General features: G+C 31.8%; 1 pseudogene; it reads right to left on the reverse strand.

Moving 5' to 3' along the window:
• The window catches only part of LOC127557070 (kinetochore-associated protein DSN1 homolog), a 43144-nt pseudogene extending 19249 nt beyond the window's left edge, over positions 1-23895 (reverse strand).
• Between the last annotated feature and the right edge of the window lie 400 nt (positions 23896-24295).

Genomic DNA, 24295 nt, shown 5'->3' on the forward strand with positions numbered 1-24295 from the left:
ATCAAAATGGGTTCATGATTTAGGCATAAAGAACAAGATTATAAATAAATTAGAAGAACATAGCATGGTTTACCTCTCAGACTTGTAGAGGAGGAAGGAATGTGTGACCAAAGAAGAACTAGAGATCATTATTGATCACAAAATAGAAAATTTTGATTGTATTAAGTTAAAAAGCTTTTGTACAAACAAAACTAAGGCAGACAAGATTAGAAGGAAAGCAATAACCTGGGAAAACATTTTTACAATTAATGGTTCTGATAAAGGTCTCATTTCCAAAATATGTAGAGAATTGACTCTAATTGATAAGAAATCAAGCCATTCTCCAATTCATAAATAGTCAAAGGCTATGAACAGACAATTTTCAGATAATGAAATTGAAACTATTTCTACTCATATGAAAGGGTGTTGCAAATCAGTATTGATCAGAGAAATGCAAATTACTACAACTCTGAGATACTACTATACACCTGTCAGATTGGCTAAGATGACAGGAAAAGATTGTGACAGATGTTGGAAGGGATGCAGGAACACTGGGACACTGATGCATTGTTGATGGAGTTTTGAACGGATCCAACCATTCTGGAGAGCAATTTGGAACTATGTTCAAAAAGTTATCAAACTGTGCATACCCTTTGATCCAGCACTGTTACTACTAGGCTTATATCCCAGAAAAATCTTAAAAAAGGGAAAAGGACCTATTTGTGGCAGCCCTGTTTGTAGTGGCTAGAAACTGGAAATTGAATGGATGCCCATCAATTGGAGAATGGCTGAATAAATTGTGGTATATGATTGTTATGGAATATTATTCTGTAAGAAATGACCAGCAGGATGAATACAGAGAAGCTTGGAGAGACTTACATGAACTGATGCTAAGTGAAATGAACAGAACCAGGAGAGCATTATACACTTCAACAATACTATATGAGGATCAATTCTGATGGAAGTGGATCTCTTCAACAATGAGAAGATCCAATTCAGTGCCAATCGATCAGTGATGAACAGAACCAGCTACACCCAGAGAAAAAACACTGGGAAATGAATGTGGACTGCTGGCATTTTTCCCCCCAGGTTGTTTTTACTTTTCTAAATCCAATTTTTCTTGTGCAACAAGAGAACTGTATAAATATGTACACATATGTTGTATTTAAGATATACTTTAACATGTTTAACATGTATGAGACTGCCTACCATCTAGGGAAGGGGGTGAGGGGAAGAAAGGGAAAAAGTTGGGACAAAAGTAATTGCAAGAGACAATGTTGAGAAACTATGCATTCATATGTTCTGTCAATAAAAAGCTATAATAAAAAATATTCGGTACACACAGAGAATCTAACAATTGCAGTTAGAGTGATTACATTTAGATGATGATATAAATTATGGTAATATGGTTATAAATATAGATGCTACATTATAAATAGATAAAGTTTTATATATTTACACATGGGGATATATATATATACACATATGGGGATGTATGTACACACACATATATGTATATGCATATGTATATGTATACATATAAATACCTCCTCACAGAACTTATCATGAACTTTTTTTTTTCAGGGATAAAAAACAAGACAATCTGGGTTAAGTGATTTGTACAAGGTCACATAGCTTATAAATGTCAAATGTTTGAATCCAGATTTGACATCAAGTCTTACTGACTCCAGGACTGGTACTCTTCCCACTGTGCCACCTATCCAGTCAAGAACTTCTTATAATATACATTACAGAGCTTAATGAGGAAAGACAATTTATATTGTAATTCACTGTACACATTATTAAATATTCTATATAATGAAAATATATACATAATTTTAATAGCATAGGGAATTTCTCTAAATATATTTAAAACATGTTATGCAAATACTCATTGGATTGCTTAAAACATCCAGAAATTTTATATATGTAAACTATATATCTGAATGATTAAATAACCTTCTGATTTTTAAAACCTCATGTCTTGATGTTACCTCAGCCCAGGTATTGACTGTTAATCATAGTCATCTTTGGAAGTCATTGTAGTATTTATATGAAAGTGATACATTTGAACTTCCTATAATTTATTAAATATTTACATAGATTAGCAATATAAATCATCTGCAAATAATCATTTAAAACTCATAATATAGAAGACATTGCACTTTTTACTACTGAAGATTTTTTAAAAAATAAAACATTATTCTTATTCTCATAAAGTTTCTTTCTACTTGGGAAGCTATGACATACATACAAATCCCTTAAATAATAAGCATGTTAGCAAAAGTACCAAATTAGTGGAATCATATATAAGTAGTAGGAGCTGAGAGAAGTAATCTCACAGTATGAATAGTCATAAAAGAAGAGGAACAAGAACTAGACTTCTCAAAAAAATTCATTTAGTTGCTTTTGTTCCCTATAGTTAGAATCATTTCCCCAAATTTATCTACCTACTGAATTAGTACCAATTCTTTTAAATGGAATTTAAATGCTATTTTTTTGATAATGCTTTTCCCCCTTTTGAGTATAGATCTTATCTTTTGATCATTTATTAATTGGGTCATGCTCTTATTTTTTTTTTCATAAAATTGACTCAGTTCTTCTAGAATTTGTTTGAGAAACAAGGCCTTATGAAAGAATTACTTTGAAATTACTATTGCTAATTATATCTACCCCCTCATTTATTTTGTGTTCTTTTCAACCTGTCTCTTTTCAAAAATGTTTTGCTACTATTTAACACTTCTTAGTTGTGTGAACCTGGGCAAAATACTTAATCCTAATTGCCTCAAAAACAACAAAAATAAATGTTTTGGTGTGGCCCACTACCTCCTTCAATACGTCCTTTATTTTATCAATTAAATAAGTGAGACTTTACTACCTTAATATTGATTAAAATGGCATTTTTATTAACATCTAAAACAGATAAGATAATAAAAGTGTTTTATTGAATTGTATATTCAATGTAATAATTTTAAATGCATGATGTTAACTATGTAATAGGATCAAATGTGATTATCACAAAAAGATGAAGTATAAATAATTGATTTACTTTGATATTTTGAGCATCTATATATTGCAACATAAGTTGTTTGAAAATGATTTTAAAAAAAGAGATCAAAAGAGCTGTCAAAATGCTGACAGCTAAATATTGTACCAAAAAAACCTTTTATTTAAATTATACAAATAATAATTTGTATATTATATACAAATAATAAATATCAAACAAAATACATTCCAAATAGAATTGTTATGTAAATGGCTGAAAAATATAGACTCAACTGTATAGGGTAAGTCAAATGATGTCTCTGACTCAGTGATCTCATCTATAAAATGAAGAATTTTAGCTTCTCATTTACATTATTCTAGCTCTGTGATTCCTTATAGTTTTCTATCTGTGATTTTATAATCTTTTAGTATTAATATCTGGTGAATATGCATTTACATCTTGAAAATAATATTTCAAATCATTCATATAATAATAGAATTTTAACAATATAATCTGGCACATCAGCAAGAAGCATAAATAGACTTCTAATTTTTAGAGACCTTTGGTATATTATGTTGGTAAAATTGCCACCATCGATATTGTATATCAGCATAATTGCTATGGTGTAAGTATAATTTGGGAAAAAGTGTTCCCCATTTGATGATGAATGTTGGAATGTGCAGTTTATTGATGCAATCAGAAAGCTGTTTATGGTTGAATCTCAAAATTCAATTTTACTGGAAGCATTGGTGTTGATGTTACCATCAACTCATGTAATGCAAATACATGCAAATTTTATTTTTATTCAGTTTCTCCACATTCAATCTTCCCATGCATGCTGATGAATTACATTTTCTGTTTGCATGTTGTATCTTTTTCATTTTTCCTATTGCTAATCATGGTTGGGAATGTAAATAGCTCTCATTGAACCAGAGTACTAGTGGGTTAAAATTAACAGCAAAGGAGAGTGATGACAGAGATTTATATTTCAGGATTTATTGTTATTTAAAGCTTATATGCCTTGGTAGACAGCTGTCTTGCAAAATATAGGTAGTTGGTGCACTTCTAGATTTTAGACTTTTTTCAAATTGTGGTAACATTTTTTGGATATTGTCAGGGATATTTCAAAATTGCATGCATTAATATACAATAATTACAATTCCCAAATACAGTTTAGCCTCTTTTAGAGTGAACTTAACATCAGATGTACACTTTGCCTTTGCGAATACTTTGTGAACAATATATTCTTTCTAAGCACTTTTATGTACCCACTTTTACTAATAATAAGAGCTCAATTTTATGTTTTATCATATGCATCCTTGAAATTTTTTTATCCTAAAATGAAAAAATTAGGTTTCCACCAGAGATAGTTTGAAGGAAGATGACAATATAACTACATCTACTATTGTATTTGATGTGGGGAAGCATTGTATTTTTATCCACATTCAAAATTAATTAGAAATAATTGAGGAGGGGGCAAAACCACCATGCAGAGAGGATACATATGTTTTTTGAGCTCTTAAAGGAGGGAAAAGGACACACATGTGCAAAAATGTTTGTGGTAGGCCTTTTGGTAGTGGCAAGAAAGTGGAAATTGAGTAGATGCCCATCAGTAGGAGAATGGCTGAATTACTTATGGTATGTGAATGTTATGGAATATTTTTGTTTCATATGAAATGATAAGAAAGATGATTTCAGAGAAGCGGGGTGAGACTTAGAGAAACTTATGTTAAATGAAATGAGCAATAGCAGGAAATCATTGGACACAGCAACTGCAAGGTTATATGATGATCAATTCTGATACACCTGGCTTGTCTTAACAATGAGACAATTCAGGCCAGTTCCAATGATCTTGTGAGGATAAGAACCATCTATACCCATAGAGAGGACTGTGGGAACTGATTGTGGATCACAACATAGAATTTCCACATCTATTGTTGTTGTTTGTTTTAATTTTATTTTCTTTCTCATTATTTTCCTTTTTGATCTGATTTTTTTTTGTGCCCCAATATAATTGTATACATATATATATATATATAATATATATATATATATATATATATATATATATATACAGCTATATTTTATTTACATGTATGTTTATTATGTTTAACATTTATTGGATCACTTACAATCTGGGGAGGGGTGTGGGGAAGAGGGAGAAATCGCAAAGCAATGTTTTGCAAGCATCAATGGTGAAAAGTATCCTTGCATGTTCTTTAAAATTTTTAAAAAGAAGGCTTCAATAAAAATAAAAAATAAGTCAGTACATATGTATTTAATACAATAACTTATTCTTCCATTTGTTCAAACTCTCATGTATGTATATGTGTGTATCATATACAGTAAAATAACTATTGGTTTTTACTTTGTTTTTTGTTTTTGTTTCCCAACATATAATTTACATATATACATATACATATATATATATATACCTGCTCATTCTTTTTGACATGTTCATGCTATGCTCTAATGAAATGTAAGAGCAAGCTATTAAGATTGTATAGGATTTAGCAATAATGCTATTAGTGGTGAAAATTATCAGTGTGCAATGAATATAACAAAAAATGGTAAAGATATACAGGGGAAACAGTGTCTACATCTTTGAAGAGTTTTTATTCTAACTAGACTGTTCAATCAATCTCCAAACATGCATTCTGAAATCTTTGTGTAAGTTAGTGGGGTAAAATATACCAGAAGTTTTAAAGCAATTAGTAGAATAAAAAAATAGTGATTGGTGACAGTAAGCCACTACCTCCATCCCCACCCACTATTTCTTTTCAACTTATGCTATTTGTTTTTGAAGGAACACTGCCAGTGTAAAAAATAAATGGATAAATGAATGAATGAATAAACAGATAACTAGATAGATGAATGATAATGAATGAATATACACACACTAATAATAATAATAAAAGCCACCTTTGCTTGAGTATCAAATGCCTTATAAGTTCCTATTTATATTGTCAAGTTGTATACATTAAAATCCACACAAACACACATACATACACACACAGACACACATGCGCACACACACATTCACACACAAACACCATACACACAGAGTGGGGAAAAGATAGGAAAATTTGGTAGAGAAAATTCATTTTGTAAACCCCATTTTTTTGTTGTTTTTGTATTACTTTTCTAGCTATGGCATCAGGTATTATCCATAAAACAATTAGGTAATTCTGGAATGGAGAGGTTCTTTTCTCCCTTCCCAGTACAAATAACTTCTGTGTTCTTGGTTCTCTATTTTAGTGTTACAAGTACTTTTGTAACCATTTATGGAAATTAATGCAAAAGAATAGATCTAATAAATGGATATAGACATGCAGGAAAATTTTAAAGCATAGGAACAAGGATTTGCCATACTGAAGTGATATTTTTGGATCCATCATTAGGTTCCACTTAATCAGGACTATCTTAATTGGAAGGTCCACTTAATTGGGATTTTACCAGCTTACCAAATTGAGTCTAATAAACACTCAAAGGTAAAGACAGATGTTTAATTGGAACCATAATTCCAACTAATTAGGGTGCCTGAAGGTGATTAAAAGTTCCTTAAATCAATCTGAATTTGAGATATTATGTCTTTGTGTGCATCTCCTGCTGTGATTGTTTATTCATTTCTCTAAGAATGACCTCTCTGCTGTTGAATGAACAAAAGTCTGTGGAGAATTAGGTGCTTTAAAGTCTATTTTCTTTTTACATGAATAATCAATTTACATTTAGATATTTTTTCTACAAACATTAGGAAAATCATAATGATTTCACTATATTTTGAGTCCTAATAAATTTTTTTTCACTTTTAATGATTATGAATTTATTTGGACCAAAAATAAATCTTTAGGTAATACAAGTGAATGCTGAGATTAAATTCTAAATGGTAAGATTTTTAATACATATTTATATTTGTTATACACACACACATACACACACACACACACACACACACATATGGGAGTATTCATTTGTTACCATTGGCATGTTGTTACTTTCTTAAGAATTTTAAATGAAAAATTGATTCTAAAATGAGAAATAGTTAATAAAATTCCCATGCTTCTGATTGAAATGTGCTGTTATAACCAGAAAGAATGAAACTAAAAATTCTGTCACTTCCAAAAAAGTAATTTACCCTGTAAGACTCTGACTATATATCAAAATTCATGTTTTATGATACAAGTGATACACAAAACTGTTTAAGAAAATCATTTGTGCAGTGAAAGGAATGACAGTCAAGTTGGAAAGTTCATGAGACTCAATGAAATTTGCTGTAAGTGATAGCTTATAACAAAGCCTTCCTTCATATTCTTCAGTTCTCTGGGATTATTTATAAGATTTCAGGATACATATTGTTTAAACTATTTTTTTTTTTTTTTTTACAATAGCACTATTTGCTTTCAATCAAAAAAACTAAATAAACATTTCCCATCCATCCTCAAATGTACTTTTGAAATATTTTCAGTTATAAAAGTGATGTTGATTCGCTGCAAATAAATATACTATATCTTGAAACTTTTAGTGATTTTGAAGACTAAACTGTTTAAAAGAAAACTTCTTCATATAGGCACTTCAATACTACTATATAAGGAACATTTCATAATATACCTCTTAAAAAGGAATATACTTTGAATATTTAAACCCATGTAGTAGGACATAAATAAAAGATATTTGTAGTCATCCCACCTTTCTTGTAAAAATTCATTTAAAAAGTGGTCGATATTAATTGTCTTATGATGCATAGCATTTACTTTTTATGCAGCTCTTCCAACACTGGAAGAGAACAGAAATGAGAGTCATTTGGTGTAGAACTATTGATTGATAATCAACAGTGAAATATGTTTATGGTAAACATCAAACTTTCATTTAAAAAAATATATTCATTTCAAAGGAAGCAAAGTTTCTTGCAGCTTTCAAACTATCGCCATCCCATTTAAAAGGCAAGAAAAATGATACCTATTACACATATGAAGTCATGCAAAATATTTCCACATAAATCATATGAAGAAAAAAAAAAGGAAGAGAAATGAAGAGAAAAAAATAATGCCTCAATCTGTTCTCTGATTCTATTAGGCCTTTATCTGGAAACAAACAAACAAACCAAAAAAAAAAAAAAAAAAACTTTTTTTTTATCCTGATTCTTTTATAATTGATGTGGATCATTGTATTGATTACAGTTTATGAGTTTTTCATGGTTGATTATTGTTGTAATATTGCTGTTAGTATTTACATTGTTCTGGTTCTGCTCAATTCACTTTTCATCATTTCCAATAAGTTTTCCAGTTTTGTTTTGTATTTTCTGAACCAAAATAATATTCCATTAAAATCTTTATATTAACTCATTTAGCCATTATCCAATTATTGACACATTATTAACAGTACATTAGTGTATAATATCTAGCTAGTGTACTCACATTCTCTCTGCCATTTATTATTTTCTTTTCTGTCATTTTAGTCAATTGGATAAGCATGAGTTATCTCAGAATTGTTTTAATTTGAGTTTCTTTAAATATTAGTGATTTAGAGCATTTTATAGACTATTGATATTTCATTTCTTCTATTGAAAACTGTATATTCTTATCCTTTGACCAAACCTCTGCTATGTACACATGCATGAAAAGAAATTGTTTCTAAATATTTCTATGGTCATTCAATGGATTAATTTTATGGACAAATCATTTTTTTTTTCCCTCTTTGAGATTAAAGTCCCCTAAGATGTTGTAGTCAAATTGATTAAGACAAAAATGAAATTAGATATATTTTAATAGATTTCTGATTTGTTTTAACCATGATCTTATTTTGACTTATATGTGAAGAAAATATCAGTACAAAAGGAATATCACTCAGGCTCCATTTTAGATTGTTAACTTATTAAAAAAGTTTGTTGTCAAAAATTATTTGTGGACATCATTCTTTTTATCATCCAGATGTTTCCTGATGGAAACATTTACTTTCCTCAAATTACTAGTATGGGATGTTTGTAAAAACCTTCTTGAAATTTTATATTGATTCATTAATAAATATTATAATTAAACAGGTACTTGAAGTTAACTTTTGTATTCTAATTTTTGTCTTGATATAGTCTCATTTATATTAACCAAAATAGTTTTAATTTTTTTTTAAAGAAAACTTGGAAATTCCTTTATTCAGTGATTAAATGTTATTCATTTATATTTAAATGGTTAAGAAAACAGAGTATGACTCCAGGGCAAGATAATTGTATAAAATGCAGACATATTATCAAGGTTTTATATATCTACTGCAGCAAAAATGTGAAATTTATTCTGGATAAAATAAGGAAATGCATTTCTATAAGTCACTAAAGCAAGTGATTTCTTCTATCTACCTTTATACAAAAGATCATCTATAATCCCACAGGTAGTATAAAATTTGTTACACACCCACTCCTCAAACCAATAACCTCATTTTGCTAATATTTTCCTTCTCGGTTTATCTAGTTGTTCACAAAGTCTTAGAATTTTATTATTTTTTTTTCCTTTTTTATTTTCCCATTTTCATCAATTTCTAACAATTTTCTTTCTAATGGTGGTTTGTTTCCTTGATGATTGGACCTAGAAGTCTCTCATCCTCTTTCCATGCTGAGCAATTTAAATTTTATCAGCTTACATATCTAAAACAAATGATGTTTTGGGGGCTTGGGGCTGGGTGTGTGTGAGGATGGGTAATAGAGCAAGAAATATTTCCCTCAGGCTACTGTGTCATACAACCCCACCCACAAATCATAATGTTTTATCATGTTCCTTTTATTCCTTGTTTCTCTGACCCAGAAACATAGAATACTATATTGCTGGTGATATCTTCCAGTCTTAGAAGATTTCTGATGTTTGGAATTGTGATTTCTGAATCTCTTGAAGGAAAGGAAGGAGCCACTCTTTTGGATTGAACTGTATTACAAGCACAGATCTATTTATTGCTTCTTTCCCCACTTCTCTCCTAACTTTTGCTACACAGGATATTATTACAGAAAATGTTTATTAATTCTTTAGAAAATTTCACTAGAATTATTTTGTTAGAATACCATTGATCAAATAACTATTGTAACCTTGCTGGTGGTAGCACAGTGAGCAATAGGGCAAGATGGGCTCAGTGAACTTGAGTTATACATTGGTTTATGGACAGAAATAGTGTCCTTTATAAATGCATAAAGATTAGTAAAGAAACAAGTAAGGATGGAGTTATTATTAAAAGGTTGGATAATAGAGAGGAAGGATAGGGACAATGCAATCTAACCTCTTTAACTTGAAGGAGAAAAAGAAAAGGAAGAAGAAAACTACCATTTCATTGGGAAAGGCTAATGTGGCACATAAATTTGATGGAATATATGTCTAATATTAAGAAATGGTGGAGAAAATTTCAGAGAATCCTGGAAAGCATCAACTAATGCACAGTGATTTGATGAGAATATGGAGAATAATTTAAATGAGGACAACATTGTAAATTTAAAAAATGCATACAGTTTAAATGCTAGAGAAAACCAAATAAATCTATAGAAAACAATTATTTCTGAGCATCCATGATGAAGCATGTTTCCAACATGATGAAAGATAATGTATTCAGCATTCAAAAAAAATCTAGAGTTTTGTCCTTGCCAGAACTGTGGATAAGATTTTTTTCTTGACTATGCCTAAATTTTATCTGAATTTTTTTCCTTTCAGATTTTTACTGGAAATTGTGGGGTTGGAAGTAAAATGTGTTTTACACTGGTGATGAAAAAAATAAGGACCCCAAAAGGAATCTACACAAGAGATGTAAGCTCAGAAAGAAAGTACTAGAATACATTCTGTAACATTTTCAAAGCTTCCCTCCTGAAAGTATTAAAGAATGAATTCTATTAATTTTAAAGTAATGATTATGTGATAAAAAATTCACAATTTCATATTTAACCCTATTTTTCTATTCCTCTCTTTATAAGGAAAAATATTTGGGGTGGATATTCAAGTTTAGAATTTTTTGTTAAAAAGTTTGTAGGTTTAATATAGTTACAATTTAATAACAAGGAAATCATATAGCTTCGGATCATCATACATTAAAAAAAATGAAATGGTATACTCATATTTAACTTAATCTCAGCTCTTCTTGATCCTACGCTCAGCTTTCAATCCACTATACTATCATTTGCTTATCTTAAATGAACAAAATAAAATTTAATAGGAAACAAAAAAATTGAAGTTATATTTTTTAGTAAGGACATTACTAAACATACACATAATATTATTTATTTTTTCCAACTTAAGTGTAAAGATAATTTTCAACATTCACTTTTACAAGATTTTGAGTTCCATTTTTTCTCCTGATTTCTCTCTCCTCCTCCTTCCCCAAAACAGCAAAAAAAATCTGATATAATTTATATTCATACAATTATATTAATCATAATTCCACATTAGTCATATTGTGAAAGAAGAATCACAACAAAGGAAAGGGGGAAAATGAGAGGGAAAAAAGAAGAAAATTACATGCTTCCATCTGTATTAAGACTCTATTGTTTCTCTGGATGTATATAACTTTTTTTCATCATGAGTCTTTTGTAATTGGCTGGGATCACTGATATTGCTAAGAAGAACTAAGTGTATAATAGTACTTCACTTTCCAATGTTGCTATTACTTGTATGCAATCTTCTTCTTGTTCTGCTCACTTCACTCAGTATCATTTACTGAGCTTTTCTGAAATCTGCCTTTGCATCATTTCTTAATATGCAATATCATTCCAATTACATTCACATATCACAACTTGTTCATTCATTGCTCAGTTGATGAATATCCCATCACTGTCCAATTTTGTGCCACCACAAAAAGAACTGATATAAATATTTTTTGTACAAATGCTTTCTTTTCCTTCTTTTATGGTATCTTTTGGAATCAGACAAAGGAATTGGATTACTGGAAGAAAGGATATGCACAATTAAGCACACATTTGGACATAGTTTCAAATTGCTCTCCAGAATGGTTTTATCAATAGTTAATTTCACCAACAAAACATCAGTGTCTCAGTTTTTCAAAACCTTTTCAAATTTTTATCATTTTTATTTTTTGTCATATGAGCTAATACGAGTTTGGGGAGTACATCAGAGCTGCTTTAATTTGCATTTCTCTAAAAAATAGTGATTTAGGACATTTTACATGAATATAGATAGCTTTAATTTCTTCATCTAAAAAGTGCCTATTCAAATACTTAAACCATTTACCAAATGAGGAATAGCTTATATTCTTATAAATATGGTTCGATTCTCTATATACTTGAGAAAAGAAATCATTATTAGAAACAGTGGTTAAAAAATGTTTCCCATATTTCTGCTTCCTTCCTAATCTTTAATCAAAATTATTATAGGATTTCTGATAGTTTTGTAATGAACATAAAAATATGTTAATAATTTTCCTAATATTGAACAAATATTCCTGGTAAAAATCTCATCTGATCATAGTGTACTAACTTGATGGTAAATAGCTGTATATTTTTTGCTAGTATTTTATTTTTGAAAATTAGAACAATATTCATTAGAGAGATGAGTCACTAATTATTTTTTTCACAATTTTGGCTCTTCTTGGTTAAGGAATCAGCACCATATTTGTGTCGCAAAAAGAATCTAGAAGGACTCCTTTGTCTTTTTTGTCAAATATTTTTTACAATATTAGAATTAATTATTCTTGAACATTCTTCTGGCACTTGAGACTTGTTTTTCTTTAATTAGTTCAATGATGTATTGTTCAATTACTTTTTCTAAAATGAAGATATTTAAATACTTATTTTACTCTAGTCAATTTATATTTTTATGAATACCATCCATTTCACTTACATTATCAGATTTCCTGGGATGTATTTGGACAAAATAGCTCCTAATTGGTGTATTAATTTCCTCTTCATTGATGAGGAATTCACCTTTTTCATTGATGATAGTGGTAATTTGATTTGCTTCTTTCTTTTTTTTAAATGAAATTCATCAATAACTCATCTATCTTATTGTTTGTTTGTTTGTTTGTTTTTCATTGAGCCAGATCTTAGTTTTATTTGTTGGTTCAATAGTATCCTTACTTTCAATTTTATTACTCTCTCCTTTGGTTTTAATGATTACTAATTTTGTATTTAATAGGGGATTTTAATTTGTTCTTCTAGTTTTCTTAGTTGAATACTCATTCCATTGATCTCCTCTTTCTCCATTTTATTCAAGTAAATATTTAAAAGAATAAAATTATAACTACTTGGCTCTATGAATTAGTTTTGGATGTTATTATAAATATTCTCTTGAATGAAACTATCAATTGTTTCTTTTTCTTTTAAATATTTTAAAGCTTTTTTTTTTTTTAATTTTCAAACCATGCATGGCTAATTTGTCTACATTACACTTTGCAAAACCTTATGTTCCAGTTTTCCACCCCCTTCCTCCATCTCCTCCCCTGCATGGCAAGTAATCTAATATATGTTAAACAAAGTAGAAATATATGTTGAATCCAATATGTACATATATAGTTATACAACCATGTTGCTGGACAAGAAAAAAAAATCATATCAAACAGGAAAAAAAGTTGAAAAAAAATACAAGCAAGCAACAAAAAAAGTGAAAATTCTATGTTGTGAACCACACTCAGTTCCAACTGTCTTCTCTCTGCATGTAGATGGCTTTCATCACAAGATCACTGAAATTGCTCTAAATCATATCATTGTTGAAGAGAACCACTTTGATCAGAACAGATGATCGTATAATCTTGCTGTCACTGTGTACAATGATCACCAGTTTCTGTTCATTTCACCTACCATCAGTTCCTATAATTCTCATCAGGCAACTCTGAAATCATCTAGCTGATCGTTTCTTACAGAACAATAATATTCCATGATCTCAGAGGTGTCTTAATTTATCAGTAGTGATTTAGAGCACCTTTTCATATGACTAGAAATGGTTTCAATTTCATCATCTAAAAATTGCCTATTTGTGTCCTTTAAACATCTATCAATGGCAAAATAGCTTGAGTTCTTATAAATTTGAGTCAATTTTCTATATATTTTAGAAATGAGGTCTTCATTAGAAGCCTTGCATGTAAAAATGTTTTCCCAATTTAATGCTTCCCTTCTAATCTTATCTGTATTAGGTCCATTTGCACAAAAGCTTTTTAACTTTTTTTTTTTTTTTACTTTTTTTTAGTAAAATTTTTAAACTAATTATTTAAGTTAAACTAATATTTTAACTAATAAAATATAATCAAAATTATATATTTGTTATTCAGTAATGAACTCTAATTATTCTTTAGTCACAAATTCCTTTCTTCTCCACAGATCTAAGAGCTAAACCATCCTATGTTTTTTTTTTCCCCTAATTTGCTTAAAATATCACTCTTTATGTCTAGATCATGAATCCATTTTGTACTTATCTTGGTATACGATGTTAGTTGTCAGTCAGTGCCTAGTTTCTGCCATATCCATATCCAAATTTCCCAGCAGTTTTTGTCAAGTAGTGAGTGCTTATACCAAAAACTGGGGTCATTGTGTTTGGCAAACACAAGATTACCATAGTCATTGAATATTTTGTCATGTGAGTCTAATCTATTTCACTGATTGACTACTGTATTTCTTAGCCAGGACCAAATGATTTTAAAGGCTGCTGTGTTATAATATAGTTTTACATCTGGTAAGCTAGGTAACCTTCATTGCATTCTTTTTAATTAATTCCCTTGAAATTATTGACCTTTTGTATTTCTAGATGAACTTAATTATGATTTTTTCTAGATCTGTAAAATAATTTCTTGGGAGTTTGATTGATATGGTAGATTAGTTAGTATTGTCATTTCTGTTATATTCTCTCAGCCTATCCAAGAACACTTGGTATTTTTCCAATTGTTTAAATCTGACTTTATTTGTATGAAAAATGTTATATAGTTATGTTTAATCTCCTTTTCTTCTCTTATTGAAAAAGCTAATTTTTCTAATACAATGTTGAATAGTAATGATAATAGTTGGCAAACTTGTTTCACCCCTGAGGCTAATGAGAATGGTTCTATTTTGCCCCATTTACATATGATGCTTGCTGATGATTTTAATAGATGCTACTCTAATTATTCCTATACTCTCTAGTGTTTTTAATAGGAATGGGTGTTGGATTTTATCAAATGTATTTTCTGCATCTCTTGAGATAATCATATGGATTGTGTTAGTTTGGTTAATGATATGATCAATTATGCTAATACTTTTCTTAATACTGAATCAGACCTGAATTCCTGGTATAAATCCTACTTGGTCATGGGGTATTATCCTGATGATGACAGTCTGTATGATATTTGCTAATATTTTATTTAAGATTTTTGCATCAATATTCATTAGGATAATTGATATATAATTTTCTTTCTTGGTTTTCATTCTACCTGGTTTAGGTATCAGTACCATATCTCTGTCATAAAAGGAATTTAGTAGGAGTACTTTTTCCCCCATTTAAAAAAAATATTTTCCATAGTATTGGAGGTAATCATTCTTTCAATATTTATTAAAATTCACTTGTATTTTCATTTGGTCCTGAAGATTTTTTCTTAGAGAGTTTATTTATAGCTTTTTCATTTTTTTGTTTCAAAATTGTGACTACCGTATATACTCGCGTATAAGCGAGTTTTTCTGCCCAATTTTTGGGCAGAAAATCCCCTCCTCAGCTTATACTCGAGTCACTAGATAAAACATGTATAAATATCCCTTTGAATGCCCCCTTGCTGTGTAGTATACAGCGCGAGTGCCAACTGTGATACTACAGGGCCGGCCGTTGCTTTGGTGATGCGGATGTACCTGTAGTATCACAGTTGGTAACAGGACTGTATACTAATGCTGGCAACCGCTCTACATATGTATACCTGCACCCACTCTCCTCCTCTGTGGGCACTGGTGCGCTACCTAAACCTACTGATATAATAAGTTTTCTCAGATTTTGGGGTTAAAATTAGGGGCCTCAGCTTATATTCGGGTTGGCTTATACTCGAGTATACAGTAATTTATTTCCTCTTCTGTTAACCTGGGCAATCTTTATTTTTGTAGATATTCCTCCATTTCATTTAGAATATCAAATTTATTGCCATAAAGTTGGGCATAACACTAATTATTGTTCTAATTTCCTCTTCATTTGTAGAAAGTTCTCCCTTTTCATTTTTGAGACTAACAATTTGATTTTCTCCTTCCTTTTTCTTATCAAATTAACTAAAGGTTTATCTATTTTGTTGGGTTTTTTTTAAACCAACTCAAAGTTTTACTTATTAACTCAATATTTTTCTTTCAATATTATTAATCTGCACTTTTATTTTTAGAATTTCAAATTTGGTTATTTTATTGGAGTTGTTAATTTATTCTTTTTCTACATTTTTTAGTTGCATGCCCAATTCATTTACCCTTTCTTTCTCTACACAAGTAAGCATCTAAACATATAAAATTTCCTCTAATTACTATTTTATCTGCATCCCACAAATTTTGATATGTTGTCTCATGATTGTCATTCTCTTGGATGACGTTATTCATTGCTTCTATGATTTACAGTTTTACCCATCCAGTCATTCTTAAGGATTAGATTATTTATTTTCCAAATAAATTTTGGTTATTTTCCCCCACCTTTTTATTGAATGAAATTTTAATTGCATTGACATCTGAAAAAATTACATTTATTATTTCTGCCTTTCTGTCTTTGATTTTGAGGTGTTTATGACCATATGGTTACTTTTTGTATAGGTTCCATGAACCACCAAGATGAAAGTGTACTTGTATTTTCTTCAAAGATCTATCATAACTAATTTTTCTTGTGTTCTATATACCTCCTTAACTTCTTTTTAAAATTTATTTTGTGGTTTGATTTTTCTAGTTCTAAGAGAGCAAGGTTAGGATCCCTCACTATTATAGTTTTGCTGTCTATTTCTTTTTGCAGTTCTCAACTTCTCCTTTAGGAAGATAGATGATATACCACTTGGTGCATTTATGTTTAATATTGATATTACTTCATTATCAATCGTGCCCTTTAGCAAGCTATAGTTTCCTTCCTTATCTCTTTTGATTGGATCTCTTTTTGATTTTGCTTGATCTGATGTCAGTATTGCTATCCCTGATTTTTTTTTTTTTGCTTCACCTGAAGCATAATAAAATTTACTCCAGCCTTTTACTTTCACTCTGCATATATGACTCTGCTATAAATGTGTTTCTTGTAAATGACATACTATAGGATTCTGTTTTTTAATACATTCTTTCATCCACTTCTGTTTTAATGGGAGAATTTATCTCATTCACATTAACAGTTAAAATGATTAATTTTGTATATCCTGCCACCTTATTTACCCCCAATTATGCTTTTTTCTTTCCTATCTCACCTCTTCACTATTTTGCTTCTGACTATCACATCCCTCAAGAGTCCTCCCTCTTTTCAGGCCCTCCCTTTTTCTTCTACCATTCCCCTATTACTTCTGTTTTCCCTTCTATTAACCTTGCCCTTTTCTTTCTTCTTTCCTTCCCACTTCTCTATAAGATCAGACAAGTATCTCTGTGAAACAAAATATGAAACAAATATGTGAACAAAATATGTGAAACAAAATAATATTCTCTCTTTGTTCTTAATTTGATGAATAAGATTCACATAATGTTCATTGCCCTCCTTTCTTTCCCTCAATTACAATAAATTTTCTTTGCCTCTTCATAAGATGTAATTTCTTTCATTATACCTCCATTTTGCTTTTTCTAGTTTGATCCCCTTTCTATCTCTAATTACTTTTTCATATTATCACAGTAAAATCAAATTATACCTGGATCTGTCTATATACTCATAGTATATAGTAGTGTTCAAGAGTTCTTTCCTTATTACCTTTTTATGCTTCTCTTGGGTTCTATATTTAGAGTTCAAAATTTTTTTATTAGTCTTTTTTATTTTTTTTAGAAATAAAGGAAATCCATCTGTTTCATTGAATATCCATCTTTTTCCTTGAAAGATAATGTTCAATTTAGATGCATAGTTTATTTTTCTCTGAATTTCAAGTCCCTTTGCCTTTTGGAATATCAGATTCCAGGCCCTTCAGTTCTTTAAAGTGGAAGCTGCTCGGCCTTAGGTAATCATGATTGTGACTCCTTGGTGTTTGAATTGTTTCTCTCTGGCTGCTTGCAATATTTTATTTTTTATCTGATAGTTCTGACATTTAACTGATATTTCTTGGTGTTTTCATATTGGGGTCTCTTTGAAAAGATGAATAACAAGGTTTTCAATAATTGTTTTACCTTCTGATTCTAGGACATCAGAGCAGTATTCCTTGATGATTTCCTGAAAGATAATGTTTAGTCCCTTTTTTTCCATCATGGTTTTCAGAAAGTGCAACAATACTTGGATTGTCTCTCCTAAATCTATTTTTCAGGTCAGTTGTTTTTCCAATGAGGTATTTTACAATTTCTTCATTTTTTTTTTGTTTTGCTTGCCTAATTATTGTTTCATTGATTCATTCATTTCTATTAGTTCAATTCCAATTTTTAGTGAATTATTTTCTTCAATTACCTTTTTAAAATTATTTTTGTATTAGTCCAATTGAATTTTTAAATGAGTTGTTTTGGTCCATGATTTTTTTTTTCTTTCACAAATTATGTTTTTCAGAGAGCTGTTTTCTTTTTTCATTTTGTTAAATCTATTTTGTAAGGAGTTAAAAGGTTTTTCCATTTCACTAAATCTATTTTATAAGGAGCTTTCTTTGGATAATTTCTGTGTTTCCTTTTCCAAACCCTCTTGAAAATTTTTCATTTCATTTCCCCATTTTCTCCTAGCTCTTTTTTTAAGATTCCTTTTGATTTCTTCCAAGATAGCCTTATGAGATAGGAAGCAATTTACATTACCTTTTGGGGCTTCTTCTAAAGATGACCTGCTTTTAGTGTCCTAGGAATTTGAAATCTGTTCTTCTCTTTCTCAATAAAAACTATCTATGGTCAGAGTTGTTTTTGCTTTTTGTTCTCATTTTTTTTTAAGCTGAGGTCTCTTTTAGGGCAAAAGGAAAGATTGTCTATAATATTCTTCTCTAAAATATAATGTTCTCTGGGAGCAGGTTTTTTGGGGGTTTCTGGGAGCAGCCTTCCTTTCAGTTCAGTGTAATCACCCCAAATGCAGCCAGGACTTAAAGTCCAAATCCTTTATTGTCTCCTTCATTGTCCACTTAGCTTTCTTAGAGGCCTATCTCTCTCCGTGGTTCAAGAGCTCTTGCCACTAGTCCTTTGTCTCTTCCAGCTTCTGCCTTTAGCTCCCTCTGAATGTCTCCAGCTTGCACAGGGGTGGAAAATGGAATGAATCTGTCTCTGCCTCTGAGAGTGGGCTTATATGTCTGGCTCTGAGAGCTTCTTGCTTATATGCTATACACTGAGTATACATCAATCATTATATCCCTAGGAAACCATTATTTGTTATTTGTTGTAGGATTAAATCAATGCTAAACTAGATTTAACTACTGTTTTCTCATTCCACTTACTTAGCACCTTGTAAGAATCCTAACATCTCCTGCTTTCTTTTGATTTAGAACATAGGTGGTCATGACTTCCCTGACTTCTCAAGGAGGTGAGAATCCCTAAAAAGAGGTGATCACACTTTCCCTGACTGTTCAAAAAAAGGAGTGAAAACATTATAAAAGTAGGTGATCATGTCCAGGAAGGGAGATGAAAAGACCAAAGGAAATTAGAAATCAAATTAGATTAGCGGGTTTCTGAAGGGGCTTACACTTAAAACAGGTATACATAATGAATGTTATGGAATATTATGTTCTGTAAGAAATGACCAGCAGGATGAATACAGAGAAGCTTGGAGAGACTTACATGAACTGATGCTAAGTGAAATGAGCAGAACCAGGAAATCATTATACACTTCAACAACGATACTGTATGAGGATGTATTTTGATGGAAATGGATTTCTTTGACAAAAGGACCTAAGTCTGTTTCAATTGATAAAAGATGGACAGAAGCAGCTATATCCAAAGAAAGAACTCTGGGAAATGAATGTAAACTGTTTGCATTTTTATTTTTCTTCCTGGGATATTTTAACCTTCTGAATCCAATTCTCCCTGTGCAACAAGAGAGCTGTTTGGTTCTGCAAATATGTATTAAATCTAGGTTATACCGCAACATATTTAACATATATAGGACTGCTTGCCATCTAGGGGAGGGAGTGGAGGGAGAGAGGGAAAAAATCAGAACAGAAGAGAGTGCAAGAGATAATGTTGTTAAAAAAAAATTACCCTGGCATGGGTTTTGTCAGTAAAAAGTTGTTATAAAATAAAAAAAAAAAACAGGTATACATAAATCCATCAATTTGGGAGGTATTACACATAATTACAAAAATTGCATAAGCACATAGTAACATACCACAGGCTAATAGTGATGTAACAAATAACATGAATCACCATGAGGAATTATACATGTCCATAAGTCCTAGAAATAGTACAAAAGGAATCTATTTTCCATTAGTTCTTGTGCCAGGAATCCAATAATTTCTGCAAGTTTTGAAGTCCTGTAATGTGTTGAGCTTTTTCTTCTCAAAACGCAGCCAGGTGATAAAAGTTCAGATCTTTTATTATCTCCAATATAGCCCGGTTAGCTTAGAGGCCTATCTCTCTGCTTGGTTCCAAGAGCTCTCTCCGAATATCACCAAATCCAAAGGTCTGGTCCTTCAGCCTCTGCCTCTGCTTTCTTCAGCCTCCAGCCAGCTCCATTCTTCATGTCATTCCAGTGAAATCTCCACTTGTAGCTTCTTCACTCTGAAGAACTTCCTCGACTGGCCCATTGAAGCTCTATTTATGCTCAAGAGAGTGATTGTGGGTTTTCTCCCATAGTGCTCTCTGGCCCAAAGAGCTTCAAGGGAGGTGTGAACTCATTGAACTCCAATGAGTAAAGGTGTGAACACAAGCCTTGTATTAATTAGTTCTATTTAGTACCTTGTTTCAGGTTCTGCCCAAAACATCTTCTTGTAAGATTAGATCAACTCTAATTAGTTAGCAGTTAGTAAGGATTCCAACACTGTAATAGTTTCATCAACAATTTTTCATCTCGGGGAATCCAATGATTCCTGCTGGTTTTCAAGTTCTGCAACAGTCTCATCTTGTGTTAAGGAATCCAATGATTTCTGCAGATTTTGTTTTTACGTCTTCTTCTTTGTTTCAACATTTTTATGTTTTTCTGTCTCTCTCTGATGGATGAGGTGAATAGGGCTCATTGGCACCCTGATTCCTTCTCCATCTTTAGAAATACAAACAAACCCTTTCTCCCAGGCAGTTAATCTATCTAGTCCCTTCTATTTACCACTTTCTAAATCTCTCATCATCTGGCAATTACATTGGAGCTGTTTGCACTGGACATTGCCCTGTTAGTTTAAAAAGTATGTATTCCCCCAATTGTAATCCCTTTCTTCCATTTGATTGCTTTTTGCTGATAGATCACCTCAGAGTCCTGACCTTCTAAAGACTCTCTGGGTGTAATTTCATCTACCATCATGCCTCACCTGCCTTTCACATGATATCTTGGATCTGGGCCTTGCCTCTCATTTTCCTAGGTCAATCTACATTCTGAGGCCTAATGAAAGCCCTTGTGGCATTTGAACACAGGGTTTTGGGTCTTTTCTCACCCTGTCCTCTCATTCTATCTCTATACCTACACTGACTTCTCAAAAGTCCTGTTTTTCCACATTGAAAACATGGGCGAGTCTCTCTCGAAGTCCCTTGCCAAGAGGGACCCTGTCTTCCCATGTTCATCATAGTCTGGATATAATAAGCATTTGTGCCCACTTTAGCACAGCATCTTATGATCTCCTCTAAAGGAACATCTTTATGTAGTCCCTATATAATTCTTCTGCAGACCTCATTAGCATTTTCCTTAGTCAGTTGTCTTATCATAATTTTTGTAGTTGCATTTTCTCCAATGGTTCTTGTGACAGCTGTTTGCAAACATCACACAAAATCTGCAAAGGGTTCATTGGGACCTTGCTCTATTTTTGTGAAAGGCTTTACCTCCATCTTTCTCTGGGTGAGTATCCTAAGCTTTTGTTGCAGCAGCAGTGATCTGTTTATAAGCTGTTGGGTAATTAATCTGTTCTGAATTCTCTCCATACTGACCTTCACCTGCTAGTTGGTCAAAAGTGATTTGTATGTTAACTCCTGTTTGCCTATTTTGTTGGGCTTGAATCCTACATAATTCGTGATATTCCAAAAGCCACAACAAGTTTTATCCAAGTTCTAAACATGACCTTGCTATATATTTCCAGTCACTAGGTATTAGGATTTCCTAAGACAAATTATCTAGTAACATCATAACATAAGATGATGTAGCAAATCCTTATTTTTTTCCAGATCAAAAGGAGTGTATCTTCTCCTTTTTTGACTTGAAGAGTCTAGCTTTTCAATCACAGGGTATGCATGTATTAAATCATATACATCCTGTGCTTCATTTTTTGCCTTAACCAATGCTTTTTGTAATCTTGTCGTAGGCTGCCTCTCCCCTTCTTCCTTCTCCCTACACCCATGAAAGGTTAATTGAGGGAAGTAGGTCAGGGGATGGGGAATGCTCCTATTGTGAAGTGCCACACTCAAAATTGTACTTAACTGTATTCTTATCTCATTCTTCATCCTAGTTTAGTTGGCACCTCCCCTTCCTTCTCTTTCTTCTTTTTCCTTATTCTGACAATTATATAATTTCTTAAAGCCAGTTGTATTAAATTATATGTATTAAGTCTGTTTTTGGAAATTGAGTAAGGTCCATTATCATTGTAAAAGTGACATAGTTGCTCTCCTATTAATTTCCACTCATTTGGATCCAATTCTTTTTCCTTAGAGAACCAAGGAGATATGTACTGTACAGTTTTTAAAAGATCAATGATATGCTCCCAAGTTATAATTAAACCTCAATTTTTTTATCAGCCTGACCAAGCTTTTGACACATTTTCCTTGAAGAGGAAAAGAAGGCTATTTTCTAAACATCTGTCCCATTTTAGCTGAAATACTCTTTTAGCCCTTTAACAAAGTTTCCTTGTTGTACTCACCCTAATTTCTGGGTTGAGGAGACTTTTCCACTGAAATCAGGATCAGAGGCTTTTCTACTGAAATCAGGATGTGTCTGTCCCACATTCGGGTGCCAAAATTTAATGTTCTTCTCTAAAATATAACGTCTCTGGCAGCAGGTTTCTTGGAGGCTTCTGGGAGCAGCTTTCCTTTCAGTTTAGTATAATCACCCCAAATGCAGCCAGAATTTAAAGTCCAAATCCTTTATTGTCTCCTTCAAAATAGCCCAGTTAGCTTTCTTAGAGATTTATCTCTCTCCTGGGTTCTGAGAGCTCTTGCCACTAATCTTTTGTCTCTTCCAGCTTCTGTTTCTAGCTCCGTCTGAATGTCTCCAGCCAGCACAGGGGTGGTAAATGGAATGAATCTGTCTCTGCCTCTGAGAGTGGGCTTGTGTGTCTGGCCCTGAGAGCTTCTTGATTATATGCTGTACACTGAGTTTACATCAATCATTATATCACTAGGAAACCATTATTTGTTGTAGGATTAAATCAATGCTAAACTACATTTAACTACTGTCTCTTCATTCCACTTACTTAGCATATTGTAAGAATCCTAACAATTGTCCAAGCATACTTTACAGGCAACAATGGGTGCACTGGGTCAGGGTTGACTAACTTTGGTGCTGCTTGGGAGTGGCCAAGTTTCATGAATTTCCGAGGTTTAGGGGCTCACTATTTCCATTTTGTATGTCTGTTGGATGTTTTATTACTAGTCTGCTGATCTACTGGCTTGCAACTAGGACTGTGTATCCAATGCTGCTGTACATTCCACCCTATAGATTCTCTGGCACATGGAACCCATACTACCTTGGGACTGTGTGCTGTTTGCCCTTAGAGCCTGTGCTTGGCCCATCTACACTTTGCTCCCTTGCACTCAGCCTGCCTGCAGTCATCCCACATGTACTCATCCCGTGTCCCTTCATATACAATTGGAACAGGGATTTTCTGAAGATCTTCAAAGTTTTCTTCTGCTGGAAATTTGTTACACTCCCAATATTTGCCCAATATCTGTGGGTCCTGTCAGGACAAAACTAGTTCAGAGTTTGGATTTGCTGTTACTTTGAGGGATATGGGGAAGGCTCAGAAAAAGACGTTTATCCTCTCTACCATGTTGGCTTCGCCCCATCAATTGTTTCTATGATTTAATGTTTGATTGACTCATTTGGAAGCATTTGATGATTTAATTTTCAATTGTTTTTAGTTCATCTTTCCCTGACCAAGCTTTAAATATATTTTTTATTGCATTGTGATCTGAATAGGAAGCTTTACTAATTCTTCCTTTCTGCATTTTATTGGAAGAATTTTTAT

The sequence above is a fragment of the Antechinus flavipes genome, chromosome 3 (genome assembly GCF_016432865.1).
Source record: "Antechinus flavipes isolate AdamAnt ecotype Samford, QLD, Australia chromosome 3, AdamAnt_v2, whole genome shotgun sequence".
In the NCBI taxonomy this organism is placed as follows: domain Eukaryota; kingdom Metazoa; phylum Chordata; class Mammalia; order Dasyuromorphia; family Dasyuridae; genus Antechinus; species Antechinus flavipes.